Genomic DNA, 15,070 nt, shown 5'->3' on the forward strand with positions numbered 1-15,070 from the left:
CCGTTCCGTCTTTTAGTTGTATTTTTGAAGTGGTTGTTTGCGGCAGCAGTCTCCGGTGTTTACCTATGCCGCCATCTTGGTCTCCCCCCTAAAGATAAATCTTGAGGAACGTATTGATCATCCCTAATGTTTTCCAAGAATTATGATTCAGCATATTGCTTCCTTCTCAACAGCTTTAAGTACTGCCATGTGTTAACACATCATCCTACAGGAAAGCAGGGGACAAATAGAGGAGCTGTGTTTATTTTTATTTAAAAAATATCTTTGTATTGATTTCAGAGAGGAAAGAAAAGGGAGAAATAGAAACATCCATGATGAGAGATAACCATTGATTGGCTGCCTCCTGCACAAACCCTCCTGGGGATCAAGCCAGCAGCCGGGCATGTCCCCTGATCAGGAATCGAACCATGATCTCCTAGTTCATAGGTCAACACACAACCACTGAGCCATGGTGGTTGGGCGAGGAACTGTGTTTAAAGGTCCCCAAATATCAACCCCAAGATATCCAATGCCTAGAGTTTGAGCCTGACTGAAGTTCTGTGTCTCTCAGGAACAGTTTTTCCGGCACTAGCTGGTTTTGCTCAGTGGATAGAGCATCGACCTGTGGACTGAAGGGTACTGGGTTAGATTCCTGGGCAGGGCATATGCCCGGGTTGCCAGCTCAATCCCCAGTAGGGGGTATGCAGGAGGCAGCCAATCCATGATTCTCTTTCATCATTGATGTTTTGATGTTTCTATCTCTCTCTCCCTCTCCCTTCCTCTCTGAAATATATATATATAATGAAAAAATAAAAACATGAAAATGATATATTTAAAAAAGAACAGCTTTTCTGTCCACTTGAGATAATTGTAATTTACAGATTTTATAATCTTTCTAAAGAGAAATCTCAGAAAGGTTAGGTGACAGGTTGCTAGTCCTGCACCTCTTCACTTCCAGGAAAGCCACTAGCAAATACCTTAGTGTAAGCAAACCTTTTTGAATATGTCACTGCATGTGGGATGCCACAAACCTAACATTTCAAAGTAAAATACAGTAAATGGGTTTTCTTTCTCTCTGAGCAAAGGCACAGGAAGAGATCTGGATTCATAATTAGAAATAGTAAGGCTGGGCAAAATCCTATAAAAGCTAATATCTCCACTATGTCTACTCTGCCCTCCATTCAGCCTATTATACAAAACTATACCAGGTGCAATTGAACCTAAGTCTTGTGGTTTGAGAAATTCCCAAGGTTATGACAAAGAAAATGCTAGCTTAAATAACTGAAACCACCTGATATCAACAATGCTCAGGGTTAGCAGAGCCTCCCTTCTCCAATGGCATCATTTTGTTTAACTCACATTAACTCTGATTCCTCATTACCTGGGTTTATATTTGGATCCTATTTTTGCTTTCCTTTTGTACTCCTGAGTTTCATCTCCTGGTTGGTAGCAGGCAGGCTGTTTCCATAATCTTTCATAAATAACAGTTTTTCTCTAAATCTGAATTATATAAGACATGATTGTGACTGGCAGAATTCTAAGATGCCCCCCAATGAGGTGCAGTCTTGTAACAATTTCCTCCCTGAGTGTGGACCCTGTGAATTTGATGAGCCGTCACTCTCGTGATTATATCACCTCATATGGCAACAGGGATTCTGCAGAGGTATTAAGGTCCCAAGTCAGTGACTTTAAAATAAAGATTATCAGGCAGGGGGTCTAACCTAATGGCATAAGCCCTTGTATCTGGATTTAGAGCTTAGAGGCAGAAGGAGTAAGAATCAACATGCACAAGAAGGATCAGACAGATCATTGCTGCTTTGACAATGGAGGGGGCCACGTGGCAACAAAGAAGAAAAGCCTCTAGGAACTGAAAGTGGCCACCCGCTGGCTGACAGCAAGGACACAGGCACCTTGGTGCTCCATGAAAAGCTATAATTTCTGACAAGAGTGAAGCCCAAAGTGGGTTTTTCTCCAGGCAAATCCTCAGCTTGAATGACACCTTCATGGCAGCCTTGTGATCATTTGAGCAGAGAACAGGACTGTGCCATGCTGGCATACTTCCCGAATTTATGCTATTGAAATGCTTTCTGTTGTGTTAATAGGCGGTATGCATGCAAAATATGCAAAAGCAAGCTGGAACATTTCAAAGGAATTAACTGAAGTGTTAGGCTTAGTAAAGTGGTCATTTCACTTTTGGCATTTTTTTTTTGAATTGTAAAGTGAACAGATCGCATATTTTCCAAGATTGTATTCATATGTTTATTATTTCTGCTTTATATTTTCAGATTCGGTGAAGATAAAAGGTGGCACTCCAGTAAAAAGATGCACACCATTCCTCCTCCTGACACAGTCACTTGGCTGACAATACTTTGAGTCAGTCTCACTCTCCACATGATTCAAAAGTGCTGCCAATAAAATATTACTTTCAAGAAGGATTCAGTCTCAGCCTCAAATTTCAAACCAAATATTCCTGTGCCCACAATTTTCAAAACCCATCTTCCAGATAATTTGTATACTATGTTTCTTCTCAGCCCCAAATCTAAACACAACCCCAAGGGCAGCTAGAACTAAATTTGCAGCAGGAGGGGTTTTAGACAGAGAATGGTAAGTAGCAAGAAATGAGGCAGGAATGGAAAAATGAAACCAATGAAAGTCACGCATTAAAGTAATTAGTGGGTGAATGGACCCTTCAATTTTCACTTAGCTCCTAATTATGCTACATTAGATTATGAATAATGCAAAACTGATGTCTACATTGAGAGTGTTGATAATGTGTCATTTTTATAAAAAGTGTCAACTTCCTAAACTATTGTAATCGTATTTGGATTTCAAGCTTACAGAAAGTAAAATCTAAACTATTAATCCTATTACCTTTGGGTAAGGAACTTTAATAATTTAAGAGAAGTTTATGTGATAATTCAATCTATTTTTAAAAATTAATTTTGTTGTCTGTACATAAAAAAAATTGTTTCCATTTGCCCATTTATGACATCATTTTAAAATGGCTAGATGAATTTTCCTCACTCTAAGTATGTTTAGGATGGTCTGACTTAACATATAAGCTGGTAGGATACCAGGAAATCATTTTTTGGGTATTTCCCAAAGCAGGGAGCTCTGCTGTAGCCACCAGAAGATTTGCAGCAGTGTTAATGAGTCAATAAAGAAAAGCCTTCAGCCTTAAGGATAACTCAAAGAAAGAGACTATCATCATTCTGAGTGATCAAAAGTACAAAGAAAAGGCACAAAGAGATGTGCCATAGCTAAAGATAACAGCAGTGGATTGATACAAATGCTGGATGGACTGCCATAAAATAGACATCTGGAATCAAAGGCACCCATTTGAAATCAAATTGCTTTTCACCTTGGCAACACTGAGTAGTGAGCACCAAGGTGCAAATGGGGTAGAGCTGGTGACAGAGCCTCCCCAGGAACGCCCAGGAAGTCACCAGCCAGCCCAGGAAGAGGGCCCTGCTGCTTCCATGCAGCGTGAACATGAGACCTCTTCTGGAATCTTGACAATGAAATATCTGGAATCCAACAGCCCTTATTTTATGTTACATGGCATTTATTTAATTTCCAAAATGTATTTAACTTATCAAAAAATGAAAGGAAACATATCAGTAAATTAATTTTCCTTTTTTTTCTTTTTATATTTTTATTTATTTTTTCAAACTTCTTTTTTAAAATTCTTTATTGTTGAAAGTATTACATATGTCTCCTTTTTCCCCCTTGACCTCTCCCAGCCCTTTTTGTATTTTTAATGTGATAATGAAACAATTTTAAATTGCACATATGGCTTATGCTATATTTTTATCACATGGGACTACTCTTAAAACATAACACAGTCTTATTTTTTTCTCAGTAAGAATTCCAAAACCTGACTCATATTTAAAGGCCTGTAATTTACTATTCTACTAATGATTATTTGTCCATGTGTATATGTATGCATGTTCATGTGTGTGCTTTCTAATCACTTATAAGGAAGTTCCTGTTCTAACGTGCTACATTCAAAATTGTCTTTTAACCTGGTTACTGTTTTCTTATATTTCCACGTAGAAGTGATTTTTTTCTTGACCCAAGTCTAAGCTACTTCAAAGAAAGTTGAACCTTATCCAGAGAAGAATCAGGTATAATCAGGTAATTCTTATGCCCACTGAAATTTGAGACCCTCCAACTAATGTAATTGATTTAAAAGTTATCAGTAGCCTTTGAAATTCTTTTTAGCTGGTAGAGCAGATAATTATGCAATCTGCCTACGAGAAATATGTGCCTCATATTTATGGTTCAACTTCAGGGGGCACTGATGGGACACGAAGTTGTTAGGTAACTATTGTCACGCTCTTCCTGTCTGTCTTGATTGTCTAGACATGTGTCCTGAATAGATCCCTTCTGCCATGGGAAACATATATTCAGGCACATTCTGAGGTGATTTATGCTTGGAAATTTCCTTCTGAAGTCCATATAACCTTTTCTCTACAAGGGAAGGGTCTGGGTTTTGGTAAGACTCATAAATACCTGTACAGCAAAACTAATTCTGAAATAAGTTTACCTGAAGATGAAAATGAAGGAGAACCCAACACAATATGTACTCTAATATTTGCATAATAATCTCTGGAGAAAGTCCTGGGAGCATAATGTTTGCATCATTTCTCATTTTTAATTGTATCACCATGCTTGCTTATTCATCAACTCCTTGGGTTCTAGCAAACAAGTAAACAGAATTGCTCCAGCAATATCCTCATGGCCCTTGAGTGTTGACTTACCTCTAATAAGCTGTTTCATATTTCTAAGCTGGCTGTCCCATGCGTGGTGAGATGATATCTCGAGTAGGAAATGCACAATGACCTTTGTATCCCCAAAGGAATTATTAATCTGATATACAAGCTTTAGAAAGATATTTGATGGCTAATCAAGTATAAAACTTTGCTATTTCCATTGACCAAATCTAATGGCAAATTTTCAGCCTTCATCTCTTTCTAGGTTTGAATCATAGTCAATGCTAGCTTATTACACATAGCCATACGATTAGTTCATCTAACACTAAACCCTCTCCATAATATTCTTCAATATTTATTATACAGTCATCTCTTCAGAAACAAAGATTGTATAAGAATGGTTTACTTCTAAGAAAATAACTCTAACAACAATGTTATTTACATAGATCACACTTAATTGCTAATTCCTGATTGTAAATAGTCTAAATATCAATCAGAAGAATTTAGAAATAAAAGAACTGTGTGTGTTATTTTCTCAGCTCAAATTTTAAGATCTTAATAGAATACTGAATGCTCATTAAAATATACCTGTGATGGGCAGAATTTTAAAATGATCTTCAAAGAGCCACACTTTGAGTCTGAGTGAGGCCTGTGAATATGAAGATATATCACATGCATCTGTGATTATGTTACATTATATGGCAAAATGAAAGGATTGTCTCATGTTTCTAATGTAATTAAAGTCCCCAATCATGTAAATTTAATTAATCAAAAGGGAGACTATCTTGTGTAGGCCAGACCTTTAAAAGAGGGTTCAGGACTTACCTGAGCTCAGAGACTGAAAACTGTGGAGACCTTCTCTGTTTCTGTTGCTGGCATTGAAGAAGCAAATCACCTTGATGTGTCAGAAGCTGCAAAGAAATGAATTCTGTCAACAACCACAGAAACTTGCAAGAGGACCCCAAGCCTTAACTAAACCCAGGCTCGGCTGTCATCTTGATTGCAGCTTATGAAATTCTGAGTAGAGACCAGCTAAGCCATACTGGGATTCTAACTCACGGAAACTGTGAAATAATACATGTACTTCGTTAAGTTGCTGTGTTTGTGTTGATTTGCTATGCAGAAGAGAAGAGTATCAAAGGACTTTTTTAAAAAAGAAATCACCTAAAAACCTGCAAATAAAATTTAAATATTCTATCCAATTTTTCTCCTTCTGATAATCATTTGTAAATACCTTATGTAGGTGTTCCAAATCTCTGTGTTTTCTGAAGCCAAAAAATATAAAAATTATATGTACAGTAGTTCAATTTCTGAGGATGTGAACTCCAAGGATGTGGAGAGCTGACTGTATTTACTGAAAAAAAATCTGTTCGTAAGTGCACCCGCAGAGATCAAACCCATTGTTCAAGGGTCAAATATATGCTAAAGTAGAAAGAACAGAGGATTTGGAGGAAGATAAACTGAGTGGGTTTTCCAGTCCTGCCACATCTTGACTATGTGATCTTGGACAAGTTGCTTATTGATTTTGAGGAATAATTTACTCATCAATAAAATGTGGATAATCCCTTCAACAATTGTAGTAAATAAGAACTGATTTATGCACATAAAATCAAATAACTTTCACTGGTACATGCTAAATATTTATTTTATTTGTCTTTTTTAACACTGGGAATTGAAACCTACTTTAAATAGTTGTTGCTTTTGTGTAACTGTTAAAATCCCTTGAGAGGATTCTAGATTAAGTGCCCCCTAAAGCAACATAAATATAAATAATCAGTGAAACAAGGAAATCTATTAGGCACCAGTTATTATTTTGGGAATTTAAGCTTAATCCATAAAAGAATCTGAGCATGATGAAATATAATCTATAATAATAAAAGCATAATATGCTAATTAGGCCAGACGATCTTCAGGATGACCATCCAGGATCATGCTATGACACCCACTGGCGCCAGGCCAGCCAAGGTGGGTACGATGTGATTGGTTGGGGCCTGGCCACCGCCCCATGATCACCCCGCAGAGGGAGGCCCAGGCCACCTACTGGCAGGCTGCCACAGGTGGGTGGGGCCTCCCTCTTCGAGGGAAACCTGGGTCCTGGGTGCCAGAGGGAAGCCTGGGTCCTGGGTGCCAGAGGGAAGCTGGTGCCAGCAGCCAGGGGAAGGAAGGCCTACTCTTGCAGGAATTTCATGCATCAGGCCTCTAGTATATAATAAATAAGAGAGATAGCAATATTTTAAAGAAGAATCTAAATGGAATTTGTAATACCCAATGTTTTTAGAGTTTATATGGGGGCAAAAAAATATTCTATGTAGAGGAGGTTAGGCAAAGGCCTCAAGCAAGAGTAGAGGAGGGGCAAAGGCCTCAAGCAAGAAATGAAATTGGAGTTTTAGAGGAAGGCTAATCAACCAAAGACTTTGTATGCATATATGCAGCACCCATGGATACAGACAATAGGGTGCTAAAGGCCTGGGGGGAGGGTTGGCAGGGGGAAAGAAGGGATCAATGGGGGAGGCATATGCAATACTTTCAACAATAAAGAATTATTTAACAAAGTCAATAAGACTGAAAGACAAGATTCAAAGGAGTGTCTTTTCAGAATAAGCATGAAAATATATTGAAAGAACAAAATATGGGAAACTTTGAATTTACAGGCTGAGGATTTAAAGTAGACAGTTTTGCCTAGTCATCCCTGAGCTTACTTTTTTAAACACAGAAGAATGATATAATTAAGGGAGAATTGGGAAGAAGTGACTTTGACTCAGTCAGAGATGTCCAGCTCTTGACAGATGTTTGATATGTTTTTGAATATATATTTCCAGTCCTGAAATGTGATGACAAGAGCTTTGGACAGGCATGTCCATGATACTGTCAAACTTAAAATCCTCCTGTACAAAATGCCACAAAAAAAGTGCCATGTACAGAAAAAAAGAATTTAAGACATTCTTCAGAGAATGAAAATGTGCAATGTAATTCTGAAAAGAATCCTAGTCCCAGTTTTATGAAATAAAAAAATCTATTCAAACAAAAGTACATGTGGATTCTAATTATCTAATGCATGTTCTTGGTTAAAGTGATTAATTTGAACAAACAATGACCTATTTCTACACTGAAAGGACCACAGGATGCATCACTTTACCCGACTCCCAACCATACATGCCACACTCTCTGCAGTAGCGTGAATTAATAGCAGCTGTGCACATAGCACCAAGCTCAAGGAATTTTGTTTAAAAATAAATTTATCATCCTACTTATCTAGTTAATATTAATAATAGAAAGAGAGCAAAAGGAAGGCCAGGAATTATAAGCATGGTCATCTGGGCAGCTTCACCAGGAACTTACAGCTTCACAGTCCCCAGGAACCACCAGCCCATTCTCTGCAGATCCCTGGGGGAAGGGGTCCAACAAACAGGGAGATGAGTGCATGTGCAGTGAAGTTGGGGTGATACAGGCAAAGTGCTTGCTGTCAGGCTAGCCTGGGAAATAACGGGTTGGCTAGGGAATGGACCCCATCAGAAGCGTGCAACATCTTGAAAAGTTAATTGGTTAAGCTCTTGGTTAAAACCCCGAACAAAAGAGCTTTTTCTCTCTTGCTCTCCTTCTCTCTGACTCTTGTTCTCTCCTACTCTATCACTCCCACTTGCCTGGGGGGTTTGCCTCTTCTCTCTCCATAGCCACGTGGCCTTAAGCAGCCACATGACCCATGGCCGTGCAGACTCCACATGCAGGATGCTGGATTGGACTGGACTGCAATATGGCGCAGAAACTATGGGAAGAGCCTTTATTCTGGCCCCATGGTTGGAGTTTTTTCCCATGGAGGGATGAACTGAGATGGACATTGGAGGGGAATACCCTTAATGTTACATCATCAATAAAGCTTTCCAGGATCCCTCATCCTTCGGTGGGGGCCTCAGGAAGTTCATTTCCTTGCCGCATCCCAAGAACTTCACTTCCAACAATAACAAACTGACTCGATTGTAAACCAATTTTATCTATTTTTTTTTAAATGAAGAATAAAGTTTGTTATCAGAAACAACTAAAAACAAATAATGAAACCTGAAGCTTTTAGATATAAGTTAAATTGTCTAAGGCTTATTTATATAACAAACACATAAGTATTGCTTTTCTTTTAAAAAGGTTTTTTTTTATTGATTTTTTACAGAGAGGAAGGGAAAGGAATAGAGAGTTAGAAACATCGATGAGAGAGAAACATCGATCAGCTGCCTCCTGCACACCCCCCACTGGGGATGTGCCCACAACCAAGGCACATGCCCCTGACTGGAATCGAACCTGGGACCCTTCAGTCCACAGGCCGACGCTCTATCCACTGAGCCAAACCAGTCACGGCAAGTATTGCTTTTTTTGCATCTGTTACAATTATAAATTATATTTATCTCATCTAATAAAAAGGGAATATGCAAATTGATTGTCACACCATCACAAAGGTGGCTGCTCACACAGCGGAGGCAGGGTTTCCATAACACAAGATGGCTGCACCCACAGTGGAGGCCGAGTTCCCGTAACAAGCCTTAACGAGCAATCATCAGGGACCTGAGGTTGCATGGCACTGGGCAGGGGACCTGAGGCTGCGCCCCCTGCCCTGTGTGGCTTGATGCAGGATCTCAGGCCACATCCCCCACCCGGCAGGGCTTGATGGGTGATTTCTAGGCATGCAATCTGCATTAGCCCAGGCTGGGGGACCTCAGGCCACACCGCCTGCCCCAGCGCCAGGCCAGGGGACCTCAGGCCGCACCCCCAACCCAGCGGGACCCAATGGGGATGGGCCTGGCTGGGTCTGGGTCTCGCGTGATTTTGAGGTGCTGTGGGTGGGCAGGACTTGACTCTGGGTCCCACGGTGTGCCCTAGACTCTGACAGGTGGAAGATTTTCATATACATTTTACTAATTTTCTTTCATCTCTGACACTTCTATTATAGAGAAAGGGCAAAGAGCAATATTAAAATATTTCCTCTAATTAATTCCCTTTTAATGTGCATAAATTTCATGCACCAGGCCACTAGTAAACATAAATAAGGACCCTTATCCTCATTATGCAAGGGAAGAAACTGAGGAACAGAGAGTTTGAGAAATTTTTTCAAAGTCACTCATAGTTCCTAGTAAGGCCAGGTTTAAAACTCACAATCTGGGTTTGCAAGCCCAAATACCTGACTGCCACAATACTCATTCTTCAAAGTTTCATCTCATATAACTTTTTTTAAAAAAGCATCAAATATGATATAACTCACTTATTCAAGAATGTATTAAGTTCTTACTTTGTTCTTGGCACTGTTCTGAGTGGCAGAGATATACTGGCAAACTGAACACAGTCAAAAATCACTGCTCTCTTGGAACACATGTTCTAGTTAAATAAGATAATGAATAAATACACAATCCTGCTATATCAAAAATATGGATGAATCTTAAAGACATTTGCTAAGTGAAATAAGCTATTCATAGAAGGACAAATTCTGCACGATACTATTTACATGAGGTATAGTCTACTGCAGAGAGTACAATGGTTGCTGCATGATTAAGCTCTAGAGATCTGCTTTACAACATTGTGCCAACAATTAGTACAAGACATTTAAAAGTTTAAGAAGGCAGATCTCATGTTACATGTTCTTACATATATGCTCACACCAAAATCATCAAGACAAAAATAAAAAAAGTAAACAACATATAAACCAGATCATTTCACAGCTGCATTACCTGATTGAGTGTTAAAAGTCAAGAAGCCAGCAAAATTATCAAAGTTAAGGGCATAGCATTCACTTAACTTTGAAGATACTATTTAAAGGTGTGTGTGCGTGTTTTTTGTGTGTGTGTTTGCCAGAATTATCATCTAATGGAGGAACAGTCACCAGAGGCCTATCTCTGTCAGTGGTGCAGTGGAAATGTGTCTGACTACAGTTCAGAGAAATGCCAGTTCAACTAACTGGGTTCACTTCTCTCCTAGAGAGGCATTATGTATAGTGGGCTGCCTGCCCCTGTTCTGGAGAGAGAAAAATCTGTGTTCAAATCTCACTTCTGCCACTTAGTAGTTCTGTTCCCTTGGATAATGTACTTAACTTCCTTAAACCTCCGTTTCTTCATTTATTAAAGTAGAATTATAACAACACCTTTGCTTGAATATTCTTAAAAAGATTTTTTAAAACTGAATGCTTAAAATAGTACCTGACATATTAAAAGCCTGAATTTAAAAATTATAATAAAAAATGACTTGAAAATCTTCCTGATTCCTGATCGCCATAAGAAAGCCAGCATCTATTCAAATCAGTTGGGGTATATAGGAAGTGCTTTATGTGTCCTCATCATCTCTAGGACCAAGCTTCTTTTTTATGTTATTGGTTTTTACAGGAAGGAATGGAAAGAAGAAGGGAGGGAGGGAGGGATCTATTGGTTGCCTCTGGCACATGCCAACGGGGGATGGAACCGTGGAACTGGCAACCTAGGTACATGCCGACTGGAAATTGAACTCGCCACCTTTGGTGTACGGAGCCACGCTTCAATCAACTTAGCCACATTAGCTGGGGCAGGAACCAAGCTTCTGATTCTATTGCCTGAGTTCACTTTTGGAATTTCTTGCCTTCTTAAGAATACTGTCCTTCTTCAACTGTCCTCGTTCGCTAAGCACCCCTTAATCCCTTCAGTCCTAGAACTCTTGCTCTAACTATTAATTTGCAACAACAAATGAAAGTGGTTAAACATAGTAGAGGTTGTTTCTGGCTCATGCAGAGTACAGTGGGGTTGGGTGGCCCTCCTCTGTTTTATAGCGATACCAACTGGAACCACGCAGCTCCAAGACTGCTAGAAGCTAGCAGGGCAAGATAGAACCAGAGGTTTGTGTGGTGTCTGTTGAGGGGCCAGACCTGGAAATGGAAATGTCTTGCAGTGTTACCACACACACTTGTGTTTGCCACTTAGGATGCTCTATTAAAAAGTGAGACGTGGCTGTCTCAAGGAGGTTTTAATTACTTGCAGCAAGTAAAGGAGACAGGGAATTCATATCCAAAGTTCTGCCTCGTGGGGAGGCTTAGCCATTGCTTATATATACTACTTGGTGAATGATATGTTGATTTCTTCTTTGCAGTGGCTACTTTTATCCCATTGAGTTCCCGTCAGCTCATCCTGTTCACTGCCATGTCTATAATCTATAACTTAACCTTTAGGAAAAAATAACACTTAGAACTTCCCAGACCTTAAGAGCTTCATCCTATCTAACAGCAGCACTTCTGTCCATGGTCCTTTTACAAGGATCCCATCACATGACCCAACTTGCAAGGGAGGTTGGGAATGCAGAGGAATACTAACATTCTCTGCCATGACCACAAACAGAAAACAATGAGATATGTATTGTTTTTAAAAATCCTCACCTGAGGATATGTGTGTGTGTTTGTGTGTGTGTGTTTGTGTGTGTGTTTAGAGAGAGGGAGGGAGGGTGGAAGGAAAGAGGAGAGAGAGATCAGTGTGAGAGAGAAACATTGATCAGTTGCCTCCCTGTAGGCACCCAGATCAGGGATCAAACCACAACCTAGGTATGTGCCCTGACTGGGAATCAAAACCTCCACCTTTAGGTGTAAGGGATGATGCTCCAACCAACTAAGCCAGCAGGCCAGGACTGAGATGTATCTTTATAGGTAGTGACCTAACACTGTTTGTTTTTTTTTAAAAAAAAAACCCCAAAAACATGGTTATCTGATATTAAAAGACTACTAGAGGCCCGGTGCACAAAATTCATGCACGGGGGGTGGAGGGTCCCTCAGCCCGGCCTGCACCCTCTCGCAATCCGGGACCCTTCAGGGGATAGGGCCTAAACTGGCAGTCAGGCATCCCTATCACAATCCGGGACTGCTGGCTCCTAACCGCTTGCCTGCCTGCCTGCCTGCCTGCCTAATCACCCCTAACCATTCATGCCTGCTTCATCACCCCTAACCACTCGCCTGTCTGCCTGATAGCTCCTAACCACTCTGCCTGCCTGCCTGATCGCCCCTAACTGCCTCTGTCTGCCTGCCTGATCACCCTAACCACTCGCTTGCCTGCCTGCCTGATCACCCCTAACCACTCACCTGCCTGCCTGATCACCTCTAACTGCCTCTGCCTTGGCCCCCGCCATCGTGGCTTTGTCTGGAAGGACGTCCAGAATGATGTCCAGATGGTCATTCAGCTGTCTGGTCTAATTAGCATATTATGCTTTTGTTATTATAGATAGCATAATTCCAGATTCATGTAAATGAAGTAATTGAAATGTAAAATAAAAAAGAAGCAATTCTAAAATTATGTTAATGTTCACATATTTATACATTGGTTTCTAAATCTACATATATTCTTGCTTCCTTATCCCGTTCTTATATCTTTTTCAAATAAACTTTAGGTAGTATTTTCAAATGACTTTCAAAATGCATTCCCTAACCAATGAACATAAAAAAATATATTAGGAAAGAAACTGAGAGCATGATTGATTTTTTCTTTAAATAAAAACTTGATTTCTCTGCATCTGAAAATTGCCTGTGATAATATTGTTGCAACTTGAGCAAGATGCAGTTGAAATTGCCATGGAGACTAAAAGGCTTACAAATAATTAGAGGATGAAGCTAATTTTATGTGAAAACAGACAAAAATGATGGACTAAATACTTTTTAGTAAGAACATGAAGATCCAAAGATTATAGAACTGACTGTGAAAGAAAAGAATACTATTAACTAATATTTCTATACTGCAGTATTTTCAAATTTACAGACTAGTTTCATGACCTAATATTAATCCATCCTCACAGAAATTATAGTAGGTTGGTATTGTCCTGCCAGTCTTGCAGGTGAGACAACTAGAGCTCAAGAGAAGTACATTGAATTGGAAAAGATAATATGAGTAGTGATGGACATGGGTTTGAATTGAATACTTGTCTTTTAAATCCAAAACTCCTTAAATTATATGGTTAGCTATTAAGAAAATATGAACACTTCTCCTTAATTAGAGAGCTTGTTTCTGTGGTTTTTGCTTTCACTATTAAATTATATTTATAAAAACAGAAAACTTTTTTGACCTTTCTTTAGGATTAATCCATTTTTATGAATAAAAATTAGTATTCACTATATAATTCTTGCAACTTTGCAGTGTGTCTAAATAACTGATTAGACTAACATGTATCTTTTTTACCCATCATTTTTGTATTTACTGAGTTTAATGCTTCACATGTATTCTGTAAGTTATCTTTAAATCAAAATAGTTTTGTTATTTTTAAAGTTATAAATTACCTTTATTATAAAACACGTTAAAAGAGTCAAGTCAAAAAAAAAAAAAAAAAGAGGAGTGGCTTCAGTTAAATAGAGGGAACTAGTAACAGTTGCTGGGAAAGCTGAAGGAAGGAACCCAAGAGACAACAGCAGCACAATTTACAATAGCTAAGATCTGGAAACAGCCCAAGTGCCCATCAATAGATGAGTGGATATGAAAAGCTGTGGTACATTTATACCATGAAATACTATGCAACAGTAAAAATAGAAGGATCTCTTACCATTTGAGGCAGGACCTGGAGAGTATTGTATTAAGTGAAATAAGCCAGTCAGAGAAAGACAGGCATCATATGATCTCACTCATATATGGAATCTAATGAACAAAATAAACCGAGAAACAAAATAGACCCAGAGACATAGAAGCATGGAACAGACTGAGGAATCTCAGAGGGGCGGGGGGGAGGTGGAGGTGTGTGGGTGGGGAGAGATTAACCTGGGAACTCCTATGCATATATGCATAGCCCATGGACACAGACAATAGTGTGGTAAAGACCTGGGAGGGGCGGGTGGAGTTGGTCAATGGGAAAATAGAAGAAGACATCTATAATACTTTCAACAATAAAGATAAATTTCTTAAAAAGAGAGACAATTCAGACTGACAATCCCAGGGAACTGCTGACACCACTAGGGCCAGTGGAGCAAAGGAAGAGGGTTATATTACCCTGTTCTGGGAGCTGAGTTGCCAGAGAGCTGGAGTCCTGATGGCTGGTCACCAGAGAAAATACAGTGAAGGGGTTGGCTGATTAAACCATGGAAAAATAATAATAATAAAATAAAGGAACACGTTATGCTTTTTCTGCACATGTGCTGAATGTCCCTTTCCACCATTTCACATTCCCTTGGGTAGATCCTACTGTCTTTCCATTCACTTTTAGGTATTTAATAATGTCATTTTTAGATAAGAAAAAGTCTAGTACAATCCATAGCAAAAATTCAGTCTTGCATAACGTAAATCTTCTCTTTCTTCCAATTTCAGCCTACTTTGGTAATTGGATGAAAATGGGATGAGATTGTTTTATTATCTTATTTTACCCCTCTCTTACGCAATGTCTACTGATCTTTGATTTCCCAGTTTGTTGCAGGATAGTAA

The 15,070-nt window shown here is 39.3% G+C and overlaps 1 long non-coding RNA gene across 1 annotated transcript in view; it reads right to left on the minus strand.

Annotated features, from left to right (window-relative positions):
• LOC106727276 overlaps positions 1 to 14,696 on the minus strand; it is a 165,854-nt gene extending 151,158 nt beyond the window's left edge. The window contains exons 1-2 of the long non-coding RNA XR_001363450.1: positions 14,642 to 14,696; positions 5,520 to 5,605 (exon numbers count right to left, since the gene is read on the minus strand). This is a non-coding gene — a long non-coding RNA (uncharacterized LOC106727276). The remainder of the gene's footprint in view (positions 1 to 5,519; positions 5,606 to 14,641) is intronic.
• Between the last annotated feature and the right edge of the window lie 374 nt (positions 14,697 to 15,070).

This window comes from Myotis brandtii, unplaced genomic scaffold (genome assembly GCF_000412655.1).
Source record: "Myotis brandtii unplaced genomic scaffold, ASM41265v1 scaffold399, whole genome shotgun sequence".
Taxonomy (NCBI): Eukaryota; Metazoa; Chordata; class Mammalia; order Chiroptera; family Vespertilionidae; genus Myotis; species Myotis brandtii.